This window comes from Lepus europaeus, chromosome 6 (genome assembly GCF_033115175.1).
Source record: "Lepus europaeus isolate LE1 chromosome 6, mLepTim1.pri, whole genome shotgun sequence".
NCBI classification, from domain to species: Eukaryota; Metazoa; Chordata; class Mammalia; order Lagomorpha; family Leporidae; genus Lepus; species Lepus europaeus.
In genome coordinates this window covers 76,393,275-76,410,339 of record NC_084832.1, presented here as the reverse complement: position 1 = coordinate 76,410,339, position 17,065 = coordinate 76,393,275, and the positions used below count along the sequence as shown (strand labels likewise).

General features: G+C 41.0%; 1 pseudogene; it reads left to right on the top strand.

Moving 5' to 3' along the window:
- The first annotated feature begins 12,346 nt into the window (after positions 1–12,346).
- On the top strand, positions 12,347–13,044 carry LOC133762124 (zinc finger CCHC-type and RNA-binding motif-containing protein 1-like; annotated as a pseudogene).
- The last annotated feature ends 4,021 nt before the right edge of the window (positions 13,045–17,065 follow it).

Sequence of the window (17,065 nt, the reverse complement as noted above, 5' to 3'; positions counted from 1 at the left end):
AGTGGTCAAGGGCTGACGAGTCATACTGGGGGCTGGGAAGTTCTCCCACATGGGTGGCAGGAATAGACCTGAGCCGTCTCTGCTGCCTTCAGGGTATGTATTAGTAGGAAGCTAACCTAAGGAGCCAGAGTTGGGAATAAAGCCCTTTCCAATGGGGGGTGCAGGTAAGTCAACTGGCACCTTAATTCCTAGGATAACCAGCATCTCAGCTGCAGGCTGTTTAGCCTGGGGCTCAAGATGCTCATCCCTCCATTACTTCTATGTTTATTTATCTCACTTGAAAGGCAGAATGACAGAGAAGGAGGGAGAATGGGAGATCTTTCATCTACTGGTTCACTTCCCAAATGCCTGTAACATCCAGGGCCAGGCCGGGCTGAAGCTAGGAACCTGGAACTGCACTGAGGGTTCCTATGTGGGTGGCAGAGGCTCAAGCATTGAACTATGTCTGTTGCACTTCATGATTTTTTTTTAAAGCTTTATTTATTTATTTGATAATCAGGGTTACACAGAGAGAGGAGAGGCTAGGCAATGAGAGAGAGAGAGAGAGAGAGAGAGAGAGAGAGAGAGAGAGAGAGAGAGAGGTCTTCCATCCACTGGTTCACTCCCCAATTGTCCACAATGGCCAGAGCTGTGCCGATCCAAAGCCAGGAGCCAGGAGCTTCTTCTGGGACTCCCATGCAGGTGCAGGGGCCCAAACATTTGTACCATGTTCTGCTGCTTTAGCAGAGAGCTGGATCAGAAGTGGAGCAGCCAGGTCCTGAGCCGGCACCCATATGGAATGCCGCACTGCAGGCGATGGCTTTACCTGCTACACCACAGCGCCAGCCCCATTCAGGATGTATTAGCAGGAAGCTGGGTCAGAAGCAGGAGCACCAGGGCTCAAATGGCACTCTGGAATGGGATATGTGTGGCTTAACCTGCTGCACCACATGCTTGCTCCATCCTTTGCTTTTTTAAACAGTTTCATGTGGTTCTTTGAGAATGATTGTTTTGCTTGTATTATTTGTTAAATTTAACATTTGAGTCCCTCAGAGATGGTTTACATTGACTTCTTATATTCTTTTCCTGAGAATAGCTCACATTTTCTTGTATCTTTGCATGGCGTTTTTGTTGTTGTTGTTGTTCAAAATTAGACATTCTATATAATATATTATAGGAGCTCTAGCTTCTGAGTTCCGTCTACTCCCTCCCTTGAGAAAGTTTTTTTTTTGTTTGGTAACAGTCTCAGACAAAATTTCTGAGGTCTTTCTTCTCTTCAGTGTGCAGATGTTGCTATGATTGCTGGTTTTTTAATTCTTATTTTTATTTGTAAGCCTTGCTTCCTCGGAGTTGGTATCAGCCCAGCTTAAAGATCTCCCAGTGATTGACTGTGCTCCAACCTCTTGAGGCAGTAAAGCTTCCATCTTCTGCTTTATGGGATTCAGAGACACATTCATTTTTTTTTTATTAATTAAAGCATTTTTTGGACCAGTTATTACATCAAAGTTATTACATCAGAATTACAATGCTTGGCATGGGGTAAACCTCCAAAATATTTAGCTAGTATTAGTAGTAATAATAAAAACAACAATAACAATGTCATGAGTATAATCATTATTCTTGCATTTTGTGTAAGAGTCATTTTAGCTAGAAGGGATTATTCTCCAAAATAGCTTATTCTGCAAATCTCTGAAAGAAAGCTAATGACATATAATTCATTAAAACGCTAGTTATAACAACAAGCAACCTGGTATAAGAATTAAAACATAATTTTTAAGTATATATTTTGATGTTATTATATAAAATTAAAATTAATGGTGAAGAAAGGCAGAATGTTCATACTATTTTTATAGTTGTCATGTTAAGGTGGTACACTATTTCCCCCTTCTTTCTAAATGTTTAAATTTTTCTGTGTGGGTGTTTGTGAGTCATAATTCTTTTTTTTAAACTTTTATTTAATGAATATAAATTTCCAAAGTACAGCTTATGGATTACAATGGCTTCCCTCCTCCCATAACTTCCCTCCCACCTGCCACCCTCCCCTTTCCTGCTCCCTCTCCCCTTCCATTCACATCAAGATTCATTTTCAATTCTCTTTATATACAGAAGATCAGTTTAGTATATATTAAGTAAAGATTTCAACAGTTTGCACCCACATAGCAACACAAAGTGAAAAAATACTGTTGGAGTACTAGTTATAGCATTAAATAACAGTGTACAGCACATTAAAGACAGAGATCCTACATGATATTTTTTTAAAATTAATTAATTTTCTATGCAATTTCCAATTTAACACCAAGTTTTTTTTTTCATTTCCAATTATCTTTATACACAGAAGATCGATTCAGTATATAATTAGTAAAGATTTCATCAGTTTGTACCCACACAGAAACACAAAGTGTAAAAATACTGTTTCAGTACTAGTTATAGCATCACTTCACATTAGACAACACATTAAGGACAGATCCCACATGAGATGTAAGTACACAGTGACTCCCGTTGCTGACTTAACAATTTGACACTCTTGTTTATGGTGTCAGTAATCTCCCTAGGCTCTAGTCATGAGTTGCCAAGGCTATGGAAACCTTTAGAGTTTGCTGACTTTGATCTTATTCCGATAGGGTCATAGTCAAAGTGGAAGTTCTCTCCTCCCTTCAGAGAAAGGTACCTCCTTCTTTGATGGCCCCGTTCTTTCCACTGGGATCTCACTTGCAGAGATCTTTCATTTAGGTCTTCTTCTTTTTTTTCTTTTCCATGGTATCTTGGCTTTCCATGCCTACAATACTCTCATGGGCTCTTCAGCCAGATCCGAATGCCTTAAGGGCTGATTATGAGGCCAGAGTGTTGTTTAGGACATCTGCCATTCTATGAGTCTGCTGTGTATCCCGCTTCCCATGTTGGATGGTTCTCTCCCTTTTTGAGTCTATCAGTTAGTATTAGCAGACACTTGTCTTGTTTGTGTGATCCCTTTGACTCTTAGACCTATCAGAGTCAGAGACACATTCATAATGAAAGTGATTTATCTGGTCCACTCTTGATTTTAATTTTTAGCAATCTCCCTGTGGCATCTCCTCTGGGTTTGTGCACAGGAAAAGCGCCAATATCTGGTGCTCCCTTCAGTTTCTCCTACATCCACAGATGTCTATGCACCTGCAGGGAACTTTTGGATTCTGCAGTGATATGTGATATGTGATATGTGATATGTGATATGTGATATATGTGAGCTTATCAAGGTGATGGATAACTATATCACTCACAAGACCCTGGTGCCTGGTGCTAAGTTGCAGGCCATTCTTTTTTTTTTTTTTTTTTTTTAAGATTTATTGTATTTATTTGAATGACAGAGTTACAGAGAGAGGTAGAGACACAGAGAGAGGTCTGCTGGTTCACTCCCCAGATGGCCGCAATGGCCGGAGCTGCACTGATCCAAAGCCAGGAACTTCTTCCGGGTCTCCCACGCAGGTACAGGGGCCCAAGGACTTGGGCCATCTTCTACTGCTTTTCCCAGGCCATAGCAGAGAGCTGGATCTGAAGTGGAGCAGCCGGGACTAGAACCAGGGCCCATATGGGATGCTGGTGCTTCAGGCCAGGGCTTTAACCCGCTGGGTCACAGCACTGGCCCCTACAGGCCATTCTGATACTGTTGCTCACCCCAGCCAGTCCCTCAAACTCCTGCTGGGCTGGATACACTGTTGGCCTTTCCCATCCATTTGCCAACCATGCTGAGAGTATGAAGATTTTCCAGACTCCAAGTCAACTGAGTGTTCCCTGTTTGCAGTTCTGCTTGTTTGGGCAACTTTTCCCTTCCTGGCAGAACTGCCATCATGACCAGTCATAAATTCCCACTGGTATGATGTGCTGTGCAGTGTTTTTCTTGAATACATGCTTATTAGTTTGTTACATTTTCAGTGGAGTTTCAGGTTCTGAAATGCTCACTTTGGGCAACTTTGTCCACTGTTATGGTTGCTTTTGTGGGGGATGGTGTTAGCTGAGTTTCCTGCTCTCCTATTTCACAAATCCACCCCCCCAATATATTCTTAAATATCATTAAAGACATTAATTTCAGAGTTTAAAAAAGTGATCCCAATGATATATTTCTTCTGAGGCCATATTGTATATCGTATGCCACTTTCTATTTCTGCCTTTCTGGCAATCTTTTGTCACCAAGGCCATGTTCAAACAGTGGAGCTGGAGCCACTGCCTCCCTTCCTCTTGAATATTTGTTCCGGGGCCACTTGTCCCTCCTCCCTTCTGTGTCCCCTGACCATATATTATCCTCACTGAGGCAGGAAGCCTTCATTCACTGCACCCCTCTCCCTCCTTGGGTTGGAGAGACTCAGCCCCACCTTTAGTCTTCCCTCTAATACCTTAATTAACTAATTAACTATTAATTAATGTCCAGGTCAGAGACAGGGATCCAGAGGCACAGTGGAGCTTCCAGTTCATTGCTTTGTTCCAGAGACTGACTTTAGTTCCTCCAGCACAGGCTGTCTGGTCTCCAGGGAGGAATCTGATCTGACAGGGACTAGCCAGGTCTTCAAGTGTTAACCCAGGCTACGGACCACACTCTGAGGTCTGGGTATGGCATGTTGTAGTCCCTGTTATGGAGTGGGGTCAAATTACAGGCGTTATCATCTGGGCAGTGTGTTTCAATGTGACTTCTTGCTTCCCCACCCCCATTCAATGTTTGTTCTTTATCATAGAACAAGAAGGACGACCTAGTCCCTCCTGTCCCTCCTACCACTTGAGAGTTTCCTGTTATCCCAAATGTGAACCGTGAGGCATGTGCCTTTTCTCTTCCCCAAAAGCCATGGTCTGTTTTGGTCATTGTACCGATCTCTACCAGGAAAAGAATCTCAGCTTTATAAAGGATGGCATAGAGGAAGGCTGCCTCAGCTCCGTGTGTTTTCCATGAAAGCTGGCAAAACTTAGTGGCTCAGAGCAGGGCAGGCACAAAATGACAGGAGCATTAGCATAACTGTGCCAGTTGGTCTTGTCCCCAGATCTTGTGGTTGACATGACAGATCCAGGTAGAAACTCCTCTTGGAAGAGGAGTGCACAGCCATAGAGGAAGCCTTTAGAGCTCAGAACATTTTTTAGCAAGCAGCAAACAAGTAAGTCCTTGTTCCCGGGAAGCAAGTAGTTACATAGTAATCAAGCCGTGATTGCCTCCTCTTATTAGTTGTCTATTCCACTAGCTACAGAAAGTGCTCAGGTTCACGGGAGGGAGTGTTCTTACAGTTTAGCAGGTGCAGCAGTGATGCAGGGATGCTCACTGTTCACAGCAACTGATAGCACTGGGGCCGGGGAAACTGGTTGAATTTAACACAGATTTGTAAAAACAGAGCTGACAGGATTTCCTAAAGGATTCTACTATCATTTTAAAATTTTGATATTAAGAATATATTCACCTCATAAATCAAGTTGGTTGTCTCACTGATTTATGTTTAGTGCTTAGATTAGCACCTGGTGGAGAATAAAAGTTCAGTAAATATTTTATGACTGACTGAAATCAATTTAAGTATCACCCTTATTATTATTATTATTATTTTGCCAGGCAAAGTTAGACAGAGAGAGACAGAGAGAGAGTTATAGACAGTGAGAGAGAGACAGAGAAAGGTCTTCCTTCCATTGGTTCACTCCCCTAATGGCCACTACGGCCGGTGCTGCGCCGATCTGAAGCCAGGAGCCGGGCGCTTCCTCCCTGTCTCCTATACAGGTGCAGGGACCCAAGCACTTGGGCCATCCTCCACTACCTTCCCGGCCACAGCAGAGAGCTGGACTGGAAGAGGAGCAGCCAGGACAGAACCTGGGTGCCAGCGCTGCAGGCGGAGGATTAGCCAAGAGAGCCCTGGCACTGGCCAGTATCACCCTTATTATTATCTAAATATTATTTCCAGTGGAGCCATGTAGTGTCCTATGATTATATTTTTACATGAACCAATATTCTTTCACTTGGTTCAAGCACTGCCTCATTTTTTTGTTTGCTCGAGCAACTAGACACTGTCACTAATTCATCCCTGGATGCTCTGTCAGAAATTTTACTGTTGTTCAAAAATATTGAAACCTGTGATGTAATCTTTCAAATATACTTCCTCCCTCCCTTCCTCCCTCCCTCCTTCCTTTCTTCTTGCGTTCCTTCCTTCCTTCCTTTTTCTTTCCTTCTTTCTTTGATTTTAAGATTTTATTTATCTAGTTGAGAGGCAGAGTTGCAAACAGAGAGAAGGAGAGACAGAAAGGTCTTTCATCCGCTGGTTGGAATGGCCAGAGCTGGACTGATCCGAAGCCAGGAGCTTCTTCCGGTCTCCCACTTGGGTGCAGAGGCTCAAGAGAGCTGGATGGGAAGTGGAATAGCCAGGACATGAAATAGCACCCATATGAGATGCCAGCGCTGCAGGGGAGGCTTAGCCTACTACACTACAGTGCTGGCCCCCAGATATATTTTCTTAGAGATATCCATACCTGAACCCTCAGTCCTTGTAGGGAGCCAGCTTGACATGACTGTGGTCATCTCAGTCATTAATACCATCTTGCCCTGTAGGTAATCCTGACCATCATCCCAAACCCTTGGGATGAACAGAGTCATTAAGATAACCTGCAGCTCTCATCTGGCACCAAAAATGTTAATATTTTTTTGAGAAAATTCAGGTGCATTTCAGTTGTTTAGAAAACTCTGATTCCTAACACAAGGTGCGGGTATCCACTGTCTTGTGATCACCCAAGAGTGTGCTTCCGTCCGTAACGCCACAGTAAATGACACCATGTAATTCTGAATTTGTCTGCCTCTTTCTTGGGTCCCCTGAAACCTTCTGCCTTTGGCAACTGTTTCTCAGTGTCCTGGGTTTTCCATGGTCCTCTTGCACTGATGTGCACACACTGCTCTCTGGGACTCATGCACAGATCTTTTTTGTGGTTCTCGCATGAGGAACCCCTTGCAGCTTGCAGTAATTTAAATCTCCTGGAAAGGCTGGAGAATGGCCCCAGGAAGCACCCTTTTGTGGAAATGCCTTTATGATATATTGGCACTTGACCAGCTTTGGAGACCAGTTGGTATAGTGCTTTAGAAATCCGTTTCCTCCAAGATTTCAAAGCGTTCTCCTTTGTCTTTCAATTCCATGTTGCTATTGAGACTGAGCTGTTCAGGGCAGTTCTTGTATGTGGCTGCTTCCCCCCATCTGTAGCACCTTCTTCTGGGTGTCTCATGTGGGTGCAGGGGTCCAAGGACTTGGGCCATCTTCTACTGCTTTCACAGGCCATAGCAGAGAGCTGGATCAGAAGAGGAGCAGCCAGGACTAGAACCAGCGCCCACTTGGTATGCTGGCACTGCAGGTGGTGGCTTTACCTGCTGTGCCACAGTGCTGGTCCCTCATCTCTTTGTTTTTTTGTTCTACCCCCCCCCCCCCCAACACATTCCAGGAGATTCTGCCGGTGCTTCAGGCCAAGGCGTTAACCTGCTGCGCCACAGCACAGGCCCCTGAATATAGTGGTTCTTTCCCCCATACCCACCCTCCCCTACCAACTCTCATCCCACCTCCCTGTCCCTCACCCATCTTCTTCTTCAGTATGGTTCATTTTTAGTTTGATTTTATATACAGAGGACCAACCCCATGTTTAGCATAGATTTCAAATGTTTGTACCCATGCACACACACAACATATAGAGCACAGTTTGGGAACAAAATTTGTAGTTGATTCTCATAATACAACTCATTAAGGACAGAGGTCCTACCTGGGGAGTAAGTGCACAGTGACTTCTGTTGGGTAGAACAACTTTTAAACAGCTTCTCAGGCCTGACCCAGAAGACATTCTTTATGAATGTATTCCACTGCATGTTGATTCAACAGTTCAAATTAGTTTATCTCAATAAACCTTTACTGGCTGGTGACACAGTTGTTCTTCAAGGAGAAATACCTTGATCAAGAGAAGAGGCTTTATGGTTTTTGAAAATAGGAGATTTATACTTTAAGATACTTTGGTGCTATAGTCTAAAGACGTGTGCTCTTGAATGGACTCTGAGTGTTCTTTATAGACATGGTCAAGAAAATACAGCCAAAGAAAGGAAGGACTGTACACCACAGAGGTGTGGCCAGGGTGTTGGCAACCAAGAGTGACTGCAACAGACCAACTTCTGCAGGAGGGACCCTTCTCAGGGTCCCCTGGTTTATCTTTAAGGACTCAGGGATAGGAAAATTGTGGGATGAACATGGCAATCCCAAAGGCACATGTGTTTTATTGCCACAGCCGTCAACATTAGTGACACTAGTCAGGGCACACATTTCCATGAACTTCAGCTTCCTCATTCCTTAACAGAGCAATGTAAGCATGACTTGGTAATGAACATGAATTTTGAAGTTAGGCATAAGATAGTTGGAGACTGGCTGTGCTACTGTTAACTAAAGATTTAAGTTTGAGTTATCCTTGTGTGTTTCGTTTTTGTTTTTTGTTTTTTATTTTGTCTGCTTTTAATTTTTGTTATTTAGTTGTGAAATAAGTATACAAAAGTATCAACCTTGTAGAGTTGATGGACTGAAATAATTTATTCCATTTGAAACACTTAGTTGAAATCTGTGCTTAACCCGGAGTTGGTCCTCTGTATATAAAATCAAACTAAAAATGAACCATAATGAAGAAGGGAATGGGAGAGGGAGAGGGAGGTGGGGTGGGAGTCAGGGTGGGAGGGTGGGTATGGGGAAAGAACCGCTATATTCCTAAAGTTGTACCTATGAAAAATGTATTCATTAATTAAAAACTTAAAAAAAGGAAAAAAAACACTTAGCCCTACTGCTTGGACAAAGTAAGCCCTCTTGAATGTTACTGTTATTGATAAAACTATAATTATATAGTTACATTATATATAACATAATTATATATAACAATATATAGTTATAATTATATAGTACATTAACATATTTTCTATAATTATTACCATTAATATTTACATTAATTTAACCATATAAACATTTTTAAGTATATTTGAGAGGTGGAGAGAAAGAGAAAGAGACAGATAGAGAGATCCCCTCTGCTAGTATACTCCAAATGCCTGCAAAGGACTGTGCTGGGCTGGGCCAGAGCCAGGAGCTGGGATTGCAATCTAGTTCTATCGCAAGCATTGCAGAAACCCAACTACTTTAGCCACCATCATTGCCTCCCAGGGTCTGCACTGGTGAAAAGTTGGAGCCAGAACTGAACCTGGAAATTGAACCCAGGCACAGCTTATAAGATGCAGGCATCTTATAACCTGTTGAAGTGAACTGTGTGGGTGCAAACTGATGAAATCTTTACTTAATATATACTAAATTGATCTTCTGTATATAAAGATAATTGAAAATGAATCTTGATGTGAATGGAATGGGAGAGGGAGCGGGAGATGGGAGGGGTGCGAGTGGGAGGGAAATTATGGGGTGGGGAGCCATTGTAATCCATAAACTGTACTTTGGAAATTTATATTTACTAAATAAAAGTTAAAAAAATAAAAAAGTAATATTACTAAACACCTCTTAATTAAAGATGAGAAAAATCACTCAAATTCCCCACTCCTTAAAGCAACTCTGAGAATTTTGTAAATTTTATTCTAGTTTTTCTCTTTTCTATTTTATTTATTTATTTAAAAAAAATTTTTTTTTTGACAGGCAGAGTGGATAGTGAGAGAGAGAGACAGAAAGAAAGGTCTTCCTTTTTGCCGTTGGTTCACCCTCCAATGGCTGCTGCGGCCGGTGCATCGCGCTGATCCGAAGCCAGGAGGCAGGTGCTTCTCCTGGTCTCCCATGCAGGTGCAGGGCCCAAGCACTTGGGCCATCCTCCACTGCTTTCCCCGGGCCACAGCAGAGAGCTGGCCTGGAAGAGGGGCAGCCGGGATAGAATCCGGCACCTCGACTGGGACTAGAACCCGGTGTGCAGGCGCCGCAAGGCGGAGGATTAGCCTGTTAAGCAACGGCGCTGGCCTTCTCTTTTCTATTTTAAAGTTACAATTTACCTAAATGTTGAATCACAATATTATGTTTCATATTGTACTCTTCCATACTATCAAATAATATCATAAATACCACATTAAATAGTTAAAAATATTGTATCAAAATCAAGGCAGTTATCATCAAACTGATTGTACATCAGAATTCTTAAGAAACATCTTTAAAATGTTCATTTCAAGGCCAATTCCATATCTATTAAATAAAAACTACTAGAAAAAAAAGAAAAAAAATGCAGGCATCTTAACCATTAGACTAAACACCTGCCCCCTCGACTATGTTTTTCTTGTGTCATCAAATGTTTAAAGATTGGTTGCAATAATAATACTATAAAATAAACACTCATCAGAGGTGATCAATAGCAAGTATCTGAGTAATTATAGGGGCTATTTTCCATTACTCATAAAACATTGAAATTAAAATTAAACTATTTTAACCAGGTATTCTCAAAGTCATATATATTTTCACTCATGTGCTTAAAGAGAGGAGCCAATTTGTGTTAAATCTTTCTCAAACTCACCAAAACTTGGTTTTTCTTTCTTTGTTGGACATGCAGGAGACATATTTTCCAGCTACTTTTGATGGGGCCATATGAGTTGTTCAGTTCAATGATAAATGAGAACAAGCAAGGAGTCACGATTAAGGCAATGACAAGTCCCTGGAGCCAATTCTCTTTGTGTCTGTTCCTCATGTTGGAATGGAGGAACCAGAGAATCTAAGCAACTTGGATGACTGAATCGTTGCAGGAAGGGAAACTGATCTGGAGAGGCGGCCAGGTCTAACGTGCACTTTCTTAAAGTGAAAAACTTCTATGATGAAGGCATTGAGATAATAAAGTTGTTTGTTACAGCTGCATAGCCCAAGGGATCCTCACTAATCTACTGTTCTAAGGCTTGAAGCTACTCTTCAGTTTCCAGACCTTTTATTCAGAGAGTTAAGCAGTTGTAATAAGTCAGAGGTCACCCAATTAGGGGCACAAGCTGGACTACATCCTGTTTCCAGGGTTTCTTTCTGCTACGTTCTTCTTCCTATTGATGTTCCATAGCCTACATCTATTATACAGAAAACAAAGTAAGTAAGTAAAGCACAATACATGTCTCATTGTGGGTCGTTTAATAAATGTTAACTGATGTTTTGATTTTCCATTTTATATCTATTGCTTCACACTTCTGTCTGTGCCAAACATGTTGATTAACGCCCTTTAATTCTGAACTAGCATTACACTAGGAATTGATAATGTGTTTCAATTTGGGAGCAATTACATTTTTATAGCTTAGACTGCTGGCACAGAATCTATACTTCACTCCATTTACATCCATTTAACACAAAAGAAATGCCTATCCATTTTTCAGAGGATGACAGGAAATGCATTCACATTTTGTTTGCAGCTAGGAATTTTGCGAGTTTATATTAAGCCAGACCCTTGTGAATTACATTGTCATCATCCCTTTTTTTGTCTCCATTCCCATGTCCCTGTGTTGTCCCTCCCCTACATCCTATATAGCAATTATCTGGGACTTTGGAAGGAGTACTACCCCACCACTGCAAACTCCTGTGGCACATCAAGGCAACCTCTGACCTCAGCATAACTCAGGACAACAGAAGGCTTCAAACTACCACTAGAAACATAGAAACTTAGGTTTACCATGGTAAACCATGATTCAGTATATATTAAGTAAAGATTTCATCAGTTTGCACCCACACAGAAACACAAAGTGTAAAATACTGTTTCAGTACTAGTTATAGCATTACTTCACATTGGACAACACATTAAGGACAGAGATCCCACATGAGGAGTAAGTACACAGTGACTCCTGTTGTTGACTTAACAATTTGACGCTCTTGTTTATAGCGTCAGTAATCTCCCTAGGCTCTAGTCATGAGTTGCCAAGGCTATGGAAGCCTTTTGAGTTCGCCGACCTCGAGGATCCCAAATTCTTGTGCAAAGAAATGCCTGAAAATTACCTGGTGTACTTCTCAAAAGTATTGCTTCTTAGCCTCACCCTTAACTTACTGAATGAATCTTCAGGATTTTAGTGGGACAGAAAAAATTTTAAATTTTGAAAACATTATTTTCATCACAGTCACCCCTAAACTCAAGGTTATTTTTCCTTCCAGATCATTTCAACATATTGTCCAGTTTGGGAACATTTCAGTTCCTACCTGAATTCTGGAATCAACCCCACAGATTTCTGTATTGTAGTTATTGCTCCCAATTTTATATCAGTTCCCACTGTCTTCACACTCAGTCCCCTTCTTTGCAGTTTCATTTGATCTACAGAGACCCAACACAAGAGTGCTATTTTGATTCCTAATATGTGGAACTGGAGAGGGGCCTGGCAGCATCAAGAATATGTATATGGGTTTCTCAGCCCCTGCTCTTGCTAGGACCTGCAATGCCCATGCCGCTGCAAGGGGACAGGAGGAGTAGTGGAAGCAGGGGGTGGTCCTTGGCCCCGACTGCAAAAATGAGGAGTGGATTGACCTCAGATAAGAGCACAGTGTGTATCTCCAACTTGCCTTTTTCTCTGACATATTTCAATAGCAAATATGGCAAACTTGTAAAGGACACTAGAATGAAAGAAAAGGTACCAGGGAGAGTAAAGGGGTTGCAATTGTTTTGTTTTTGGATAAAGACAGTGCGTAACTGCACCAGGACAATAAACAACAAACAGTCATTAGGGAGAGTGATAAAAGCATGCATTGCAAACCACAATAGAAGAGCAGCTGAGTTCATCAAAGACAAAACTACTTTGATAAATCCAAACCCTATGGATGGGGGGAAGGGGACACTTAAGTCGTACCTGTCCTACAAGTTTGCTTGCAGAATGTGAACCTCCAAAGAAGAAAGAAAAAAAAAAAAGAAGAAGAAATGTCCTGAAGCAGCAGAAGAAATCACAGAATTAGGAGAAAGTGAAGATGAAGGGGAAGACCCCACCGTGGACAGCGTCAGCCAGGTGGTTGCCTTCCCGCAAGGCAAAACTGAAAAACCAAAAATTGGAAATGCACTTCAAGGGCTCCCTCACCAACAGATGGCTCAAGGAGCCTGAGGATAAATAAAAGCTCGTATGTCAGTGATGAGGAAGAGCTGAGTGAATAACACCGTGTTTATTGTATAAATACACTTAAAAAAAAAAGTCTAGGAGCACAAAGTTCAGCTGAGGACTACTGTTAGTTTTAGAATTTAAACATAAGAATTCTTAACACCAGATAGCTTTTTTATTTTGTTTACTAGAAAATAGTTCATAGGAAATTTAAAAATATTTATAGAGTGTCACGTTCCTATCTTGCCTTAGCACAGTATAGTTGGAGCATCCCTAATCTGAAATCTTTTTTTTTTTTTTTTTTTGACAGGCAGAGTGGATAGTGAGAGAGAGAGAGACAGAGAGAAAGGTCTTCCTTTTGCCGTTGGTTCACCCTCCAATGGCCGCCGCGGTAGCACGCTGCGGCCGGCGCACCGCGCTGATCCTATGGCAGGAGCCAGGTGCTTCTCCTGGTCTCCCATGGGGTGCAGGACCCAAGGACTTGGGCCATCCTCCACTGCACTCCCGGGCCACAGCAGAGAGCTGGCCTGGAAGAGGGGCAACCGGGACAGGATCGGTGCCCCGACCAGGACTAGAACCCGGTGTGCCGGCGCCGCAAGGTGGAGAATTAGCCTAGTGAGCCGCGGCGCCGGCCACCTAATCTGAAATCTTAAATAGTACAAAGTCTGAAACATTTTCAACACCAGTACAGGTCTCAAGTAGGATGTTCCACACAATGGAACTCTGTTTCATGACAACATTATTATACAACCTGTATTAAATTGTCTTCAGGCTATGTATATAATGTTTACATAAAACAAAGATGAAATTCATGTTTAGGCTCGGATCAAATCCCAAAGATGTCTCATGTATACACAACAACTCCAAAATAATAAAAATAAAAAACCCTGGAATCTAAAGTAGTCTGGTCCCAAGTATTTCAGATAAGAGATATACAACCTGTACTAAAAATCAGTATTTGCTCATAATAATCTTGAAAAGAGTGAATTTTAATAAAAATAAGAAAGCAGTACAATTATGGTAATACTGTTGTCATCCCATGAGAAAAAGATGTTAAAGTGATTTTAGATGTTCATTATAAGATTTTATTTGTCTGATTGGTTTACATGTCTTTTGAAGTTTAGTCTTCAAAACAAATTCCATAAAATGCTAATAAACTTTTTTTAAAGATTTATTCTATTTATTTGAAAGACAGAGTTACAGAGAGAGGTAGAGACAGAGAGAAAAGTTTTCCATCTGCTGGTTCACTCGCCAGATGGCCACAATGGCCGGAGCTTCACCGATCTGAAGCCAGGAACTGGGAGCTTCTTCTGGGTCTCCCATGTGGGTGTAGGGGCCCAAAGTCTTGGGCCATCTTCTACTGCTATCCCAAGCCATAGCAGAGAGCTGGATCAGAAGAGGAGCAGCCAGGACTAGAACCGGTGCCCATATGGGATGCTGGCACTTCTCGGACAGGGCTTTAACCCACTGCACCACAGCGCCATCTCCAGCTAATAAACTTTTAAAAATATTTTTTTTCTTAAAATTATATGTGAAGGATACTTCAAAGAATTAATTGAAATGGAGTTAAAAGGTAAATTTATTTGGTGTCAAAATTTTTTGAAATCCATACTTAGAGGGATTTTCAACAAATTCATGGAAAATGCATATTATGAAAAAAACTATGCATGGGTTTCAAATTATTTTTTGCACCAAAGCAAACCAGTTCTTATTTCAGTTTTTCTACAAATACTTTGCCTTGCATTATACCATGGAGATCATCCTTTAAATTGCTATTGGTAATGCTTATTGAATAAATATTACTTTTTTCCTTAGGAGCATATTTTCACTTTTAATAATCACCAAGTCCTACTTTTAAAACCTGTAGCTGCAATGTTTTGAAATTAAGGTCATGCTAAACATCTTGAACACTTTTATTGAATTTTTAGGAAACTGAAAGAACCCTCCAGAGCTGAATTATAAACAGTTGTTCCTTGGAAATTCATCAGCAGCAAGTAGAATATATTGGAAATATTTTCTGCAGCCTTATTCATAATAGCCCCAAACTGGAAATATACCAAATGTCTATCAATAGGAGAGTGGATAACAAACTGTGTTATATTTAAACACCAGAATTCTACTCAGCTATAAAAAGGAGCAAGCTAATGAATGACACCTGCAATGACATGGATCAATCTCAAATGATTATGTTAAGGAAATAAAAAGCCGTTCCAGCTGTATAAATTACAAGAAGAGGCACAAGAATTTCTAGCAAAATAAAGCAGAAACTTGTTACCTTGGCACGAGGAAGAATAGATGGAGGCAAACACAAGAGATCTTTCTGAGATGAAGGAAAAGTTCTGAATCTCAATTTTGGGTGGTGCTTACCTGAGATTTACACCAAACCAAACACGTAAGATGCAAGCATTATATGTATATTACACCTCAACTATAGCAACAACAACAGTAGCAGCAGTGGTTCATGCCAACTTGGAAAAACCTGCATCATAATAGTGACAATAGAACCTTCTGGGAATTTTCATCCCAAAACATAGTTTGGGTGAGACAATGTACAGGTTAGAAAGGCCTTCTAAACTATCTCTCTTTCGGAAAGAAAGTCGTTTTGCATAGAGTTAAGGGAGGGTATTAGTAGGCCTACACTGTTACCTGGTTCTTACTAGAAATATTAGTAAGAATAGACTACGAGACCTTCATGGATTTACCAGTTACCTTGATGATCTCAACAGTTCTAGGGACACTAGGGTACAATCCAAGTATGGGAACCACATTGTACAACCGGGGCATGGTGGAATATGCCTGCTACAGGTAACTATTCCTCCTGATCTACTACCCACAGGAACTGGTTAGGCCTCCCATGTTGCCTACAAAGACATGGGTGGGTGTTTTAGCTAGTCTCTTCATGATTCCGCTTGGTTATGATGTGAATATGAGACAATACATTGATTGCACGGTTTAGGACCTCCATGTATATGTACTTGTCCTGTAACTCTATAGTCCCCTCCCATTCTGACGCTGGTTTAGTTATGAAACTTGGCTTGAGTAATGAGAGAGTAGAAAATTTGATACAAGCTGGAGGTGTGAAAAGGCATCTCCAGATTTCTAATTGCTCTCTTGGGCCCCTTGTCCAGCCAAGAGGCTGTTGAAGGATGGCCAAGGTCTTCTGGCTAATAGTCTATCAATTTCTAGATTCAGAGTCACCTGGCTGACTTGGAGTTGACCACAGATGCATGAGGGAGCACAGTGAAAACAGAAATATCCAACTGAGCACAGACTCCGTTTTCTCACAAAATCATGAACTAATTGCAGTTATCATTTTAAGGCAATGAGTCTGGAGTGATTTATTATGCAGCAATAGCTAACTGATACACAATGCCAAGTAAGCATCCCCGCTCTCTTTAAATAGAGAAGAAAAATCATTACCACAGATACTGTGGTTCCAAAGAAACACAAAGACGACCTCGTTTTGAAATACATTTAATGAAAGAAAGGCTAAAAATCTTTTTTTAAAAATTATTTATTTATTTATTTATTTTTTCTTTCTCTCAGTCTATTTTGCTGGGAAAGTGAAGGAAGGTTAAAATCTTGGCTTTGACAAACAGAAATCAGAAGCATAGACTGTGTCAACTGAACAAATTCAGTGGGCCAAAATATTAGTATGTACATACTGAAATTACAAAATGAGATTTCTTGTTTTGTTGGCCCTAGGTAAAGAGCTTAAGAAAGACAACAAGCTAATTAATTCACTGAGTTATAGTCTAATTTAAAGATTAACATTTAAAAAATCCACACACCACACACACACATCCCATGTAAAACATTGCTTTAAGTTTTAATGTTTATTTCCCCAAGACAGCCTAGCCTGAAGTCTACTTGGATAAATTTTACAAGCTAGTTTTCTGCTGCTTCTAGTTTTAAACTTTAACCATGTTTCTGATGACAAGGAATGCTGCAAAAATACTCTAGTTCAACAAAGGGTTATGATCACAAAATAATTTTTATCCATTCTACAGTGTTTCAGAATTACCAGTTGATTTTTAAACACAAAGTAGATATAGATGCTAATGGTGGCTAATCTGG